The following is a 14,824-nucleotide window of genomic DNA, read 5'->3' on the forward strand; positions in this document are numbered from 1 at the left end:
ACGGTGGGGAGGGCTGTGAGGGAGGGGCACGGAGAGGAGCAGTGTGGATGGTGGGGAGGGCTGTGAGGGAGGGGCAGGGAGAGGAGCAGTGTGGACGGTGCGGAGGGCTGTGAGGGAGGGGCACGGAGAGGAGCAGTGTGGATGGTGGGGAGGGCTGTGAGGGAGGGGCAGGGAGAGGAGCAGTGTGGACGGTGGTGAGGGCTGTGAGGGAGGGGCAGGGAGAGGAGCAGTGTGGACGGTGGGGAGGGCTGTGAGGGAGGGGCAGGGAGAGGAGCAGTGTGGACGGTGGTGAGGGCTGTGAGGGAGGGGCAGGGAGAGGAGCAGTGTGGATGGTGGGGAGGGCTGTGAGGGAGGGGCACGGAGAGGAGCAGTGTGGACGGTGGGGAGGGCTGTGAGGGAGGGGCACGGAGAGGAGCAGTGTGGGGTGGGGAGGGCTGTGAGCGAGGGGCACGGAGAGGAGCAGTGTGGACGGTGGGGAGGGCTGTGAGGGAGGGGCACGGAGAGGAGCAGTGTGGATGGTGGGGAGGGCTGTGAGGGAGGGGCAGGGAGAGGAGCAGTGTGGACGGTGCGGAGGGCTGTGAGGGAGGGGCACGGAGAGGAGCAGTGTGGATGGTGGGGAGGGCTGTGAGGGAGGGGCAGGGAGAGGAGCAGTGTGGACGGTGGTGAGGGCTGTGAGGGAGGGGCAGGGAGAGGAGCAGTGTGGATGGTGGGGAGGGCTGTGAGGGAGGGGCACGGGAGAGGAGCAGTGTGGACGGTGGGGAGGGCTGTGAGGGAGGGGCACGGAGAGGAGCAGTGTGGGGTGGGGAGGGCTGTGAGGGAGGGGCACGGAGAGGAGCAGTGTGGATGGTGGGGAGGGCTGTGAGGGAGGGGCACGGAGAGGAGCAGTGTGGACGGTGGTGAGGGCTGTGAGGGAGGGGCACGGAGAGGAGCAGTGTGGATGGTGGGGAGGGCTGTGAGGGAGGGGCACGGAGAGGAGCAGTGTGGACGGTGGGGAGGGCTGTGAGGGAGGGGCACGGAGAGGAGCAGTGTGGGGTGGGGAGGGCTGTGAGCGAGGGGCACGGAGAGGAGCAGTGAGAACGGTGGGGAGGGCTGTGAGGGAGGGGCACGGAGAGGAGCAGTGTGGACGGTGGGGAGGGCTGTGAGGGAGGGGCAGGGAGAGGAGCAGTGTGGATGGTGGGGAGGGCTGTGAGGGAGGGGCACGGAGAGGAGCAGTGTGGACGGTGGGGAGGGCTGTGAGGGAGGGGCAGGGAGAGGAGCAGTGTGGACGGTGGTGAGGGCTGTGAGGGAGGGGCAGGGAGAGGAGCAGTGTGGACGGTGGGGAGGGCTGTGAGGGAGGGGCACGGAGAGGAGCAGTGTGGATGGTGGGGAGGGCTGTGAGGGAGGGGCAGGGAGAGGAGCAGTGTGGATGGTGGGGAGGGCTGTGAGGGAGGGGCAGGGAGAGGAGCAGTGTGGATGGTGGGGAGGGCTGTGAGGGAGGGGCAGGGAGAGGAGCAGTGTGGACGGTGGGGAGGGCTGTGAGGGAGGGGCAGGGAGAGGAGCAGTGTGGACGGTGGTGAGGGCTGTGAGGGAGGGGCACGGAGAGGAGCAGTGTGGGGTGGGGAGGGCTGTGATGGAGGGGCACGGAGTGGAAGGAAAGCTGACACAAGTGTGCTGAGGGCTTGGGATTTATGCTTACAGACTCAAAAAACTAAAACAAACAAACAAACAAACCCACAAAAACCAAAAATAACCTTACAGACTTGATTCTCGCATGGGATCTTATTTTGAGACAGGGCACTGAGATATGCCCACCCCTACATCCAATCTCCCTGCACCCCAAGGCTGGGTTCTCTGCTTTGGCATAAGGCTGCCCTGCTCCTGGTCCTCTGCTGAAACAGGAACTCTCCTGAGAGCACAAGGTCTCAGCGCAGAGGAATGAGAAGCTGTGTGTCCCCTGAGATTTACCTGTGGCCAGCACAGGGGCGTGCAGAGGTCCTGAACTGCTGAAGACTGTGTGAAGAACGGCGGGTGGGGTGAGCAGAAGCAACCTTTGTTTCAAGGTTGCTGTGGCACCTAGTCGGTACTGTCAATGTAAGAATGTCCATACCCTGGCTGCTTTGACTCAGGGGTTAGAGCATCGGCCCGCAGACCAGAGAGACCCGGGTTCAGTTCCCGCTAAGGGCATGTACCTCGATTGCAGTTTGACCCTGGTCCTGGTTGGCGTCCTATGCGTGGCAACCAGTCGATGTGTCTCTCTCACATCAAAGTTTCTCTCTCTCTCTTCCTCCCTCTCTCCCTCCCCCTCTATCTAAAGATAAATGCAAAAAGTGTCCTTGAGTGAGGATAAAAAAATAAAAAAGAATGTCCAAACGTTCTTACAGAATTTTTATAAACACTCATTTGAACCAAACATAAGCAAGATCAACAGGCTGAGAAAAAAGCTTCCTAGAAAGACAGTTCACAGCTTCTTTTCTGCATCTGGAATGAAGGCGGGCACTAAGGAAGATGAAAGCGAGGTGGGAGAAAGCCGGGGGGGACTGAGTCCAGGATGGTTAAGATGATGTGCTCTCGACTTCCGGTCAGGACGGCGGGTAGGTAAATGCAGTCTCACCTCCTCCCACAACCACATCAAAATTACAACTAAACTACAGCACAACCACCATTCAGAACCTCCTGACATCGAGCTGAATGTAAGTCCTTCAACTACAAGATTAAAGAAGCAGCCACATGGAGACTGGTAGGAGGAGCAGAGGTGGACGGGCTGGTCCCACACTCACGTGTGGCGGATAAAAATCAGAGGGGACACCTCTGCTGGGAAGGTCCTCCCGGAGGACTGAGGGGTCCCTGTCCCACACCAGATGCCCTGCCCAGGGTTCCAGTGTCAGGAAGAGAATCCCCATAACTGAGGCTGAGGGAGGCTGAGGCTTCTGGAGCCCCAGGCAACTCCTCTTAAAGGGCCCGCACTTGGACTACTCGGACTTGCTCCCTCTAAGCTTGGAGGAGAGGTAGCTCGAGGGGCACCAGAGACAGGGAAGAACTGAGCTGTTTGGCCTCAGGACGAGGGCTGGAGAGGCAGCTTTCTCCTAGATAGACGTGCAGGAGGAGGCTGATGTTCCTTTGGTGAACCCTTCCCTAGGGCAGCAGATGGCTGCCGTATTTCGGACTCCAGCAATCTGGCTCACACCGGTTTCCCTGCCCTGGTGATTCCCTGAGGCCTTGCCCCACCCAACTTTCGGGCCTACCCAAGCTGTTTGCAAAGGCTTTACCATAAGATTAGCCTGTCTTGGATCATGCTTCAGAGTTTCCTAAAATCTCTCAAACAAGCACCATCTGGTCTCAGCGAGCCCCATACTTCTCGTTAAGTGGCCCCAGGCCTGGCACTAGAAGCAGCCAACCTTGGTTCACAACTTGGCTTTTCCTGGGCACCTCCAAGCCCAGCACAAGAAGCAGCCATTGGCAGATCACTTTGTACCTTATGCTGGGTGGCCCCGGACAGAACACAGGCAGTGATTGACCTTGCCCCAGAGCCAGCACACCCACTGGACAACTTCAGACCACATCGAAACACCACCATCCAACCACCTCCATAAGTGACACACTCAGTGAGTGGACTCAGTGGGTACTAGAGCCCCGATGAAGTAAGTCTTGCTCTGTGTGGTGGGCCCTACACAGCTCATCATCCAAGGTAGTCAGAGGCCAGTGGTCAGTGGGCACAGCCAGTCCTTGCAGCTGATCAGCCTGAGCAAATCCCTCCCATTGATGTGCCAACAGCAATCAAGACTCAATTACAACAGAATAGTGTACAGTCCACACTAGGGGTGTACTTTGAGGACCCAGCTGGGGTGATCAGGGAGGCTATGCCACTGGATCCTACAGGACACCTGCAATAATAGGTCACTCTACGAAACCTAGGAGACATGGCAACTCTACCGAATACATAGAAACAATCACAGGGAAGCAGCCAAAATGAGGAGACAAAGAAACATGTCCCAAATGAAAGAAAAGAACAAAACTCCAGAAAAAGAATTAAGCAAAATGAAGATAAGCAATCAATCAGATGCAGAGTTCAAAACACAGGTTATAAGGTTGCTCAAAGAACTTGGTGAGACCTTCAAGGAACTTAAGGAGACCTCCAAGGAACTTAGTGAGAACATCAGCAACATCAAAAAGGACCAGTCAGAAATGAAGGATGTACTAACTGAAATAAAGAATAATATACAGGGAATCAATAGTGGAGTAGGTAAAGAATAATATACAGGGAATCAATAGGGAGTAGGTAAAGCCAAGAAGCAAACCATCAATTTGTAATATAAGGAAGCAAAAAACACCCAATCAGAACAGCAGAAAGAAAAAAGAATCCAAAAAAAAATGAGGATAGTGTAAGGAGCTTCTGGCACAGCTTCAAGTGTGCCAACATTTGCATCATAGGGGTGCCAGAAGGAGAAGAGAGAGAACAAGAAACTGAAAACCTATTTGAAACAACAATGACAGAAAACTTCCCTGACTTGGTGAAGGAAACAGACATACAAGCCCAGGAAGCACAGAGTCCCAAAACAAGATGAATGCAAATAGGACCACACCAAGACACATCATCATCAAAATGCCAAAGGTTAAATACAAAGAGAGAATCTTAAAAGTAGCAAGGAAAAAGCAGTTAGTTACCTACAAAGGAGCTCTCATAAGATTGTCAGCTAATTTCTCAAAAGAAACTTGGGCCATAAAGGAGTGGCAAGAGATATTCAACATGATGAAAAGCAGTGACCTACAACCAAGACTACTCTATCTTGCAAAGCTATCAATCAGAATTGAGGACATACCAAGAGCTTCCCAGACAAGAAAAAGCTAGTTCATCACCACTACACCAGTATTATATGAAATGTTGAAGAGTCTTCTCGAAGGAGAAGAACAAAAATATAAACAATAAAATAGCAATTAATACATATCTATCTACAACTGAATCCACAAACAAAATGAGCAAGCAGAGCAGAAATAGACTCATAGACACTGAGAAGTTTTTGTTGTTTGCTAGATGGACAGGGGCTGGGGGGATGGATGAAAAAGATGAAGGAATTAAGAAGTACAAATTGGTTGTTAGACTGATGAACCTCAAAGGGAAGGGGGGAGGGAGGGCGGGATTAGATAAACCAAAGAACTTCTATGCATATATGCAAAACCTATGGACACCAACAATGGTGTGGGGAAGGCTGGAGGGGGGCAGGATTGGGGAGGAGGGGGTCAATGAGGAACAAAAGGGGGACATCTGTAATACATTCAACAATAAAGATGAGTTAAAAAAAAGATTATTTGCTCTCTTGAGAGTGGTCGCTTTTACAAGGAGGGGTTTGAAAAGAGGCATTTCAAAGACATGTTAACCCAGATGAATAAAACAATGGACAGGGCTTGCTTAAGACAAGGGTAACTTTTACTAGAGAAGTTATAAGCCTAAAGCATGACTTGGCTACCATGACCTGTATGATCAGATCACCCTATGAGGTTACTTTCTGTAGAGCCTTCTTTTTTTGCCCACAGTACTCAATAATTTTTTTTTTTGGTGGTACATGCCCCTAGTGGGAACTGAACCCGGGACTTTGGTCTGCAGGGCGACGCTCAACTGCTGAGCCAAACTGGCCAGGGCCTTAATAATTTTTTGTGTAAAATCAAGTGTCTTGGCTTGTGACTAAGCCTCTGGTGGCCAATTGGAATGTAGGAAGCTGGCCCAGCCCCACTAGGGAGCATTTGGTGAGCCCAGGAGCAGGTCCTTCTTGTGTGTCTCCAGGATCATCGCACTGTCTTCGGCTGGGGGTGATTGCAAAGGCACACAGCTAGAGTAGTCCGGGCCTTAGCCCCCTGCTCCCAATGCGGTGCACATCTGGGAGGTTTCTAATTGCAGAGTTTCAGGCCCACCCCGGATCTCCTGAATCAGAACCACATTTTAACAAGAACTGCCAGAGACTGTATGCATATTAAAGTCTAAGAAACGCTGGTCTACAGTGCAAACAAGCAGACACATAACTCCTTGCACACCTAGGCCAGGACTGATGCCAGTTCTGGACCACACTCCGCCACTGGGCTGCACTTTAATTTTGTGCATACCCTTTGCTCTCTCAAAGGTCCTTGTGAGCCAAATAGTGCAATTTAATCTGCTGAATTTTTAAAAATTTTAAATTGATTTTAGAGAGAGGGAGGGAGAGAGAAACATTGATTTGCTCTCCCACTTATTTATGCATTCGTTGGCTGATTTTTATATGTGCCTAACCAGGGATCAAACCCACAACCTTGGCAAATTGGGATGATGCTCCAACCAACCTGGCCAGGGCTGCTTCTGAATTTTTATAAATATGGAATAAATGTCCCTGTTTATCACAACACGTAATGCCTGTTCTACAAAGCTTCAGGAAAAACGTTTAAGACTAGTATGCTTACTCCTGTCCAGCAACTGATCTTATCTCCCTTTTACTGTGACTACTATGATATTTGGACCCATATTCATGACTGTATTAACCCTATCAAATATATTTAAGTTCTAATTTATTTTCCCTTAGTCCATGATTTTTGTGTGTCTGGCTTGCTATTAGCCGTATTGCTAAGCTTTCATCGTGACCCCGCTGTCTGAGATAAATAGGAAACATCTGTGTGCTGCAGCAGCCAATCCCCGTCCCCTTGGTGGCCGTCACCCTTTCGTGGCGAGAGCCAGGCCACGGCACATCCTCTGCTGGATTTTGTTTGCGAAGAGGATTGAGGGGTTGGGAGAAGAACGTGTCCTTGGATTTCTACCCTGAGTTACGGAGAAAAGAAAACCCAACCAGCTAGGGGTGACTTTGAGACAGGCTAGAAAGCCAGGACAAGCAGAATAGGAAAATGGAGACACAGTTAAAGGGCCAAGCAGTTTACAGCCATCTAGTAAATCACAAAATCCTATCTTCCTTAACCAAGGACACTTAAGAGTAAATGGTTTACACTTCTCATCCCCAACCAGAGAGTAAGTAGCTTAAATCCTCCTCCTCAGGGAGACAGGGAGCAGAAATCCAACTGGTGCCATTTGCCAACCACAACCAAGGATGGATGAAGTCAGGAGAATAAAGCTCATTTTGGTGTATCTGCATAAAGTTGATGACTATTTTATTGAGACCCTCCCCTAAGACCGCCCCTAAACTTTCAACCTTTGAAACCCTCAAGATGAAGGACCCAGTACACCGTTCCCTTCTCCACCCGCACCCCCAGATCTGTTACCCTTGCCTTTCCTAAGCTCCAGGGGCCCTTCTTTTTGTTCCCTATTTCCTGATCCACGCAGCCCAGCTGGCTCACTTCTACTACCCCTGTAAGCTTCTAATTAAATGTTCTCTCAGTGAGTTTCTGGCTCTGAATTCTTTCTTTGCCAAACTCAAGAACCGAGGTACAATTTTGCCAGTAACAACTTGGGATGCTTACACAGTACCCCAGCTTCCTCCCTGCACAGCAGTGCCCATCTTACCTGGTTGGGAGTTGTTCGTGTTGGGGGACTCTCCACAGCTCAGGGCAGGGTGCTGCTCAGCGGGGGCTTCTGTTGCCATCTCTCTAGGCACCGCTCCTTCTGCTGCTGGGACCCCAGGCTGGGCACCCAGCGCTCACTCAGCACAGCGTGGGCTGTGGAGAGAGTTAATCGAGGCTGCTCAAGGTCAGGAGGGTCACAGCCTGGCCCAGCACAGGTGGGGTCACTGGCCTCAAGACTATGTACAAACACACTGTGGTTAGCACACATCCCCTCAGGCTGGGGGATGTGTTTCAATTTACTCAATTCTGTTTCCTGGGTCTTGGCTCCCAAGGGGAGGTGAAGGGGAGCAGAGTTCACCACCCCAGAATATGCCTCTTTGAGGATATTGATTATTTTAGGCTGGTTCATTTAAGAAACAATAGACACGGGAGAGGCTCTGAAAATCAAGATGTGCTTTGTAAATGATACTCACATTTGTAAGGGAAATCTCCTCTGGTAAGTGTCTCCCTCACGGTACGGAGCCTGGATTGAAATCTGTATGATGACGTTCCCCTTGTTTACTTTGCTTTTCCTGGTCACCTCCCATAACTGGCTCTCCGCCCCCAGCGTTAGCTTGTCTTTTGCTGGAGGTGGTATCTGAGATGATGGCTTCAGCCCCTTCGGTGAGCTGCTCAGTGTTCCCGGGTCTCTCCCATGAATCCAGGAGGCATACATGTTATTCAACTTTTATTTGTTGTTTTTTACTGCTCATCTGCCTTGTGTTAATTTGGTGTTAGTCCAGCCAGAAGAACATTGAAGGAGAGGATGATTTGTTTCCTCTCCAACAGAGGGATGGGAGGAAAGGACATTTGTAGGCGTCCCCCTTGGTGGCAGGCACTGTGGCATGTTTACCTGACCCCCTTTAAGCCCCACGCAGGCGCAGGCCCGGTCAGGGATTGGGATCAGCCCCGCTTCCCAGATCCGGGAGGTGCTCGCTTAGCGCCCTGCCCCGAGGAAGTGGCAGAGCTCAGATTCCACCAAGTCTCCCCGACTCCCAGATCTTTCCGTTCCTCTGCCTCTCTAGGTGGAGGGCTCCTGTGGATCGTGGCCTACACACCTTTAGTGACACCCTTCTAGGTGCCGAGGACTGGAGCTAGCTGGGTGCAAGGGCAGAGCAGGGACAGTCCTGTGTGTGACCAAATGAACCAGGAGGACCTTTTCCCCCAAAGCTTCTCACAGTACAGCCCCGCCCTGCCTGGGCGAGAACCCACCAGCTGTGCGCAGCCTGTCCCAGGTTTGTCCACCTGGGATTTCTACAGCCTGAAAGCAGGTCTGTGGAATGTCAGGTAGGTCTTCCAGAATCTGGTTCTTGCCCGGCCAGTGTGGCTTAATGGTTGAGCGTCGACCCAGGCACCAAGAGGTTGCCAGTTCAATTCCCGGTCAGGGCACATGCCCAGGTTGTGGGCCTGATCCCCAGTGGGGGCCATGCAGGAGGCGGCCAGTCGATGCTCTCCCTTATCAATGTTGCTATCTCTCCCTCTCCCTTCCTCTCTCTAAAATCAATAAAATAAAACAAAAATTAAAAAAAAAGAGTCTGTTTCTTAAAACAGAATCGGGTTCTATGTGCCGTGCAGTGATCTCACTGACTGGCACACAGAGCATCCTCAGCCTTTGCTGGGCACTGGCAGAGTGTGAGAGGGACAGAGTGTGTTCAGGGAGAGCGAGGCAGAGCACTGAGGGGCTTCCACACACTGCCCCTCCAGGCAGGCCCTTCTCCTCGCCTTTGGACAGTCTTCTTCCTTATCCTGTGTCCAGTCCCAAATAAACTGAGCCTCCCTCAGGAAACTAGCTCTCCTCTGGCCTCCCCTTGCCCTGTTGTTGTGGCAGAAGTTTGGTGGCGGGAAGAGACAGACTGCGCGCACTCGGAGGATTAGAAAAGGACTGTTTAATGCGCACAGTGCTGGCCCAGCGGAGTCCCCTCCAAAGGCTGAGCCACGCCTGGGTTCCAGCCACCTTTATACATGATAAGCTTCCAGGTATTTGGGGGTTTCTAGTTCCTCTGTAGTTTAGGCAGCTGGTGGATGTAAGGGGTTACAAAAGCCGGGGTGGGGGGTGGTCTCTGCACTGCCCAAGGGGCTTGTCTGCAGAAGGCTTGCCTTCTCACAATGACAAGAAACTAGAGGGGGAAATGAAGGCCAGCCACCTCTCCTTCCTGTCCTCCCCTGTCCCAGTGGTTAGGCGGCTCTGTGGGCACCCTGGTCTGGGAATCAGGAGACCTGGCCATGCCCTGCCTCAAGAAGAATCTCTTTTGGTGGGGCCCTGCCCTGCCAGCTGGTGTCCGGATCTTGAAACTGCTTTGAAAGTTGCTGGGAACAGGCCTTGCCCTGTGCATGCTTGGAGGGGCCCTAAAGGGAGCTGCAGCAGAGGGGCTGGGAGGGAGGGGCAGGCGAAGAGAGGCCTGGTGTGCCTTTGGGTAGAAGCCAGGCTTATCTGTTGGCAGTGAGGACCCAGGAAGATTTTTAGAGTCTGAGTGTGTGATAACAGAAGCTAACATGTTTTGAGGGTTTGCTGTAAACCAGGCACTGTTCTTAGAATTTTCACTATATTAATTCATTAACCCTCAGAGTAGATTTTCCTTTATTTTCAAATAAGGAAACTAAGGTTCAGGGAAGGTAAGTCAGCTCCTAGATTTGACGTAGCTCAGAAAGTGGCAGACCTGGGATGGAAACCCCACAGGTCCTTTGGTGCTGACCCCTCCCACTCTGTTCCTGTTGCCTGGGTGCTGTTCAATTCCAAAGAGCCTGTCTCTGGCCCAGGTGGGGGAGGGGAATCAGGAAAGAACACTGGGGATCAGGGCTGGGATGGGCTGTGTTTTGAAGTCTACTTAGGGGACATCATGAGTCAGTAAGTCTTGTGTGTAGAGAGCCTCTGGCTCAGGCCCAGGACCTGCACATTTAATCAGAGTTCAAAGCAACTGCCTCAGCCTCTGTTGGGGGGTGAAAGGCTGCAGAAAGGTCCATTATCCAAGGTCAGATCTCTTGCCTGTGAAATCCAGGAAGGAAAGCGAATGCAGGACCCTTGGGCCACCTACTGACTGACCCTTGGGAATAAGGCTTTTGAAATTACAAGGACCTGGGTTTGGATCGGAGCCTCAGTTTTTTAATCTGTGAAATGGGGACAATGAGAGCAGGAGGAGTAAGCTGAGTGCAGATGGTACAATTGGGCCTTGGGCACATGTTTATCCCCTACCTGCCCTCTCCTATACTCCTTTGGCTCCACGATCAACCCCAGCCCATGGATTCCAGAAGCTTGAGGGGATGGAAGGAGAATGCTAGGACCCAGGACAAACTCTGACCCTTGGCCCAAGCCTTGGCTGGAGGGGCCTGACTTGGGTGACTACAGGCCCCTTCTTCCCTCAGCTCTCGGCTTCAGAGTCTTTCTTGGAGATGCAGAAGCCCTCATTCCCCCAGGGCTGAAAGGGGCATGGGACCCCCCTTTGCCTCTGGCTACTCTTCTTCTGGAAGTTGCCCTGTGAGGCCTGGAGCTTCATGGGCGTGTTCTCCACCCCTGTTCTGGTCCCAGCTTTGCCACAGCCACTATGACCTTGACCAAGCCCCTTTCCTCCTTGGGCATCTGTTTCCCCAGATGTGACACGAGGGGTTTCATATGCTCTGAGGAGCATATGAACAGACACAACAGTGGGGTGAGGGCTTAGACCAGGGGTGGGGAACCTTTTATCTGCCAAGGGCCATTTGGATATTTATAACATCATTCATGGGCCATATAAAATTATTAACTTAAAAATTAGCCTGCTAGCCCGGCTGGTGTGGCTCAGTGGTTGAGCGTCGACCCATGCACCAAGGGGTCACCAGTTCAATCCCCAGTCAGGACACATGCCCAGGTTGTGAGCCCGATCTCCAGTGGGGGGCATGCAGCAGGTGGCCAATCGATGTTCTCTCTCATCAGTGTTTCTGTCTCTATCCCTCTCCCTCTCTCTCTAAAATCAATAAAGAAAAAAAAAATTGTTAAAAAAAAATTAGCCTGCTACATTTTTGGTCAGGCTCATTTGCTGAGGCATGTGATGTAGCTGGTGTCATGGGCCGGACGTTCTCCACCCCTGGCCGGGACTCCTGTCCCCCACCCCCCAATCTAGAGCAGGGTGGCTCTTACTTGTTCAGGTTGAACACCCCTGAATCAGACATCCTGAAAATCACTTCCACATCTAAGTCTCTAATCAGGTTAAATTAGGGAGCTCAGGAGTGGGGTGGAATGGAGTTGCCCAGACCCTGCCTTCCCTGGCGGTGGAAGTCAAAGGCAGTGGGCAGGAGCTCCTGAGGGGGGTTAGGGGCAGCAGGTGCTGGTGGGGCGAGGGGGAGGTGCAGGCTCAGGGGAGACCAGTTCCCATTGGGGGTTGAGTAGGGGCTCTGGGTGCCCTCCTGACGGAAGCCCAGGGAACCACATCTCTGCTGGTGCCCTTTTCTGGATGCAGAGATGCCTGAATAAAAATTGGCTCTAAGACACATGAATGCTGTGCTCATGCAAATTTATGCAAATAAAATGCAAATATAGCTGGCCTTAGGCTGGGTGCCCTGGGATGGCAGCTGGTGGGAATGAGGTGCCCCCCCACCTTTTACTTCTGACTTGGCCTTCAGCCTCTGCCTGGGAGGACTTCCCAGGGAGCAGCCCCGCCTTCCCTGCGCAGTCACTGCGCTGGGCTTCAGCAGGAGACAAGCAACTGTGGAGGGCCCACTGGGCAGGAAGGCACCAGGGGCACCGAGGGGACACCAGAGAGGAAGATTTCAGGCACAGACCCTCTGACTGGGGAAAACATCCTCATTCCATAGAAAGGGACAGTGAGACTTGGAGTCATGTGGCGAATTTTCCCATCATACAGCTAGCGGTCGGAACTGAAATTCAGTCCAAAGCTGCCTGGTTCCGATTCCACGCCCCGTCGCGTCGCCTTCGGCTACAGTGCCGCGCTGCCCAAGAACTAACTACCGTGCGCAGTCACCGGGAGCTTCCAGACCCCCGCAGGCGGACTCCCGCCCCTAACACCATCTCTCCACTCCCAGACCCAGGGCTGGCACTGGGAAGGCGCTCCTTACGTGTTTGCGTGACTGCGTGAAACACCTTTTCAAGGAGGTAGTACATAGAGTCTGTACTGGGGGTATTTGTTGCTCTTTCCCCATGTGGCCCTTGTCTAGGTCAGACCACGCTCTGGGTAGCTGGGGGTAGGGTTTTTCATTTCAGGAAATGGATGTTCCATTATTAGCTAGTCTTGGGGAGACACCGATCTTGGGGTGGAGAGTTAGGCGGCCTTAGAACTGGGCAAGGAAGTCCCCTCTGGCCTGACTGCTATGCTGTAGAGGGTCCGGAGTTCCTCTGGTGGGGGCGGAGCTCTGACCCTCCCTCCTTCTCCCTGTCCCCCCAGTCCGCTCTCCAGTCCCAGGGAATCAGAAGCACAGGCAAGAGCTGAGTGGAGTCCTCAAGTCAGGCTGAGGTCTGCGTGAGCCGAGGGCTGGGCCTGGGTTAACTCCAAGCTCTGAGGGATGCTTTGCTCTGAGTCATAGCTGGGCCTGCTCATGCTGCGGGCAGTCAGGGATCCCTTCCCTCCCCAGAGCAAGTGGGGGCATTTGTGGTCCCCGGTGGAGAGAGCTATGCCCACACAAGTGGCATGTGACCGCTCATGTGGTCATTGGTAATGTGGTGGCCAGATCAGAGGCTGGAGGAAGGGCCTGACTCGGAGAGTTTTCTGGAAAATACCCAGAAATAACTGGCAGGGGTGGGGCAGGTCTACTCCGAGAGGCGACTTCTTTCTGGGTGGGTGGTGGTAGGACCTTGTGTTATAATGATTTCAACCTCAAAAGCAAAGGCACCCTTTTGAGGGGTGACCCACAGATCCCAGCTGGCCAGGGGCAGCGTGGAGGATGGCACCGCTGCGGCGGTGTGGTGGTGACAGGAGGGACGGCCGGAGCTGGCAGGGCCAGGCAACCTGGTGGCGCTGGCGGCAGGGTGGGGTCTCCAGGCCCAGCAGCCGGTCTGCTTGCACCCTCCGCCCGGAGCTCTGTGGAGTTTGACTGGTTCCCCAGTGAAGTGGGACAACGTTCCTTCCCCAGCTTGCACACAGGGACCGGGTACACTTGTGGATCAAGTAAGATGCCGAACCCCGCAGCAGAGGCACAAGTCCTTGGCAGAGGGCAAGAGGGAGCTGATGGCAGAGCGGTGGTGAGCCGGGCCGTGGGGCAGCGCCGGGCCTCTTGCCCGAGCTGGGCAGAAGTGGGGGGGGCCGGAGCACTTAGCTGGGGTGGAGGCGCAGTCCGCTGCCCTACCATTAGCCGGGGGAGTGCTGCTGAAACATTAATCACGGCCCGGGGAATGCACTTGAGAGGAGCGTGTCCTCAGCTTCTCAGATGCATGATGTGGACCCAGGAGGCAGGTGGGCCTTGGGCGGGGCTGCGGGGTCCTTGGTAAAGGAGAGAGGCGGGGAAGACATGGGACTTCCTGAGGGCCTTTCTCAAGGGTGTATTTGAGGCAGTGACCCTCAGGACGGGGCAACTTTTGCGTGGTCCCCACTTGAGTCTCAGGTCTGGGATGCCATTCTTGACCCTTCTCCCAGGTCCTGCCTCTCTCTTGAGGGTGTTCCACTGTGGCACATGCTCTGAAGACAGGCCCATGTTCTCTGGTCTCTTTCTTGAGGCGAAAGCTTGTCTCAAACACTCTTGTGCAGAGGTCCTACCGGAGCCAGGGCAGGAGAGCATGCTGGGAAGGGGGTCTGAGGCCAAGGTTCTCGTTCAGCTGGACCCTGAGCCACCTCACCTGCTCCCTGGCCACCCCGCTGCTGCTGGGCAGCTCTCATCTGCCCGGCGCTCCACTTTCAGTATCTCCGAGGTCTTCAGCATCCTTCCAGGAAGGCCTCCCTGTGCCCATTTCTCAGTTGAGAACACTGATCCTGCCGCAGTGGGAAGGAATGAAGTTGCGTGGTGGGCCGTGCTGGTGGACAAGGTCGCTCAATGTGGTGTGGGTGCAGGTCGGCTCCTTTGTTGCCGTCTCTTGGGAGACGGCCCCTGAGCTGTGGGGTTTCTCCCAGGCTCAGGGTTTCTCCTCTCAGTTGGTAAATACTCATATTTGAAAGCTTTCGTTTGGTGCTTGATTTCTTGAATGGGCATAAGCTGATGGCGTTGAAGCTTCTTCACCCTGACCCAGGATGTGTGGACTGAAATATAAATTATAGATCCGTAGCCGAAACAAAAACAAGAGTTATGAGACAAACTTACCCTTATGATGTGTGGTCACATCTGATATTTTAATTTTATTCTACATCATTTCATTCTTTTTTTTTTTTTTTTTTTAAGAGCGAGAGAAATAACTACGTGAGAGAGTATGTGCCCTGACTGG

This window comes from Molossus molossus, unplaced genomic scaffold, assembly GCF_014108415.1.
Source record: "Molossus molossus isolate mMolMol1 unplaced genomic scaffold, mMolMol1.p scaffold_m16_p_11, whole genome shotgun sequence".
Classification (NCBI taxonomy): Eukaryota; Metazoa; Chordata; class Mammalia; order Chiroptera; family Molossidae; genus Molossus; species Molossus molossus.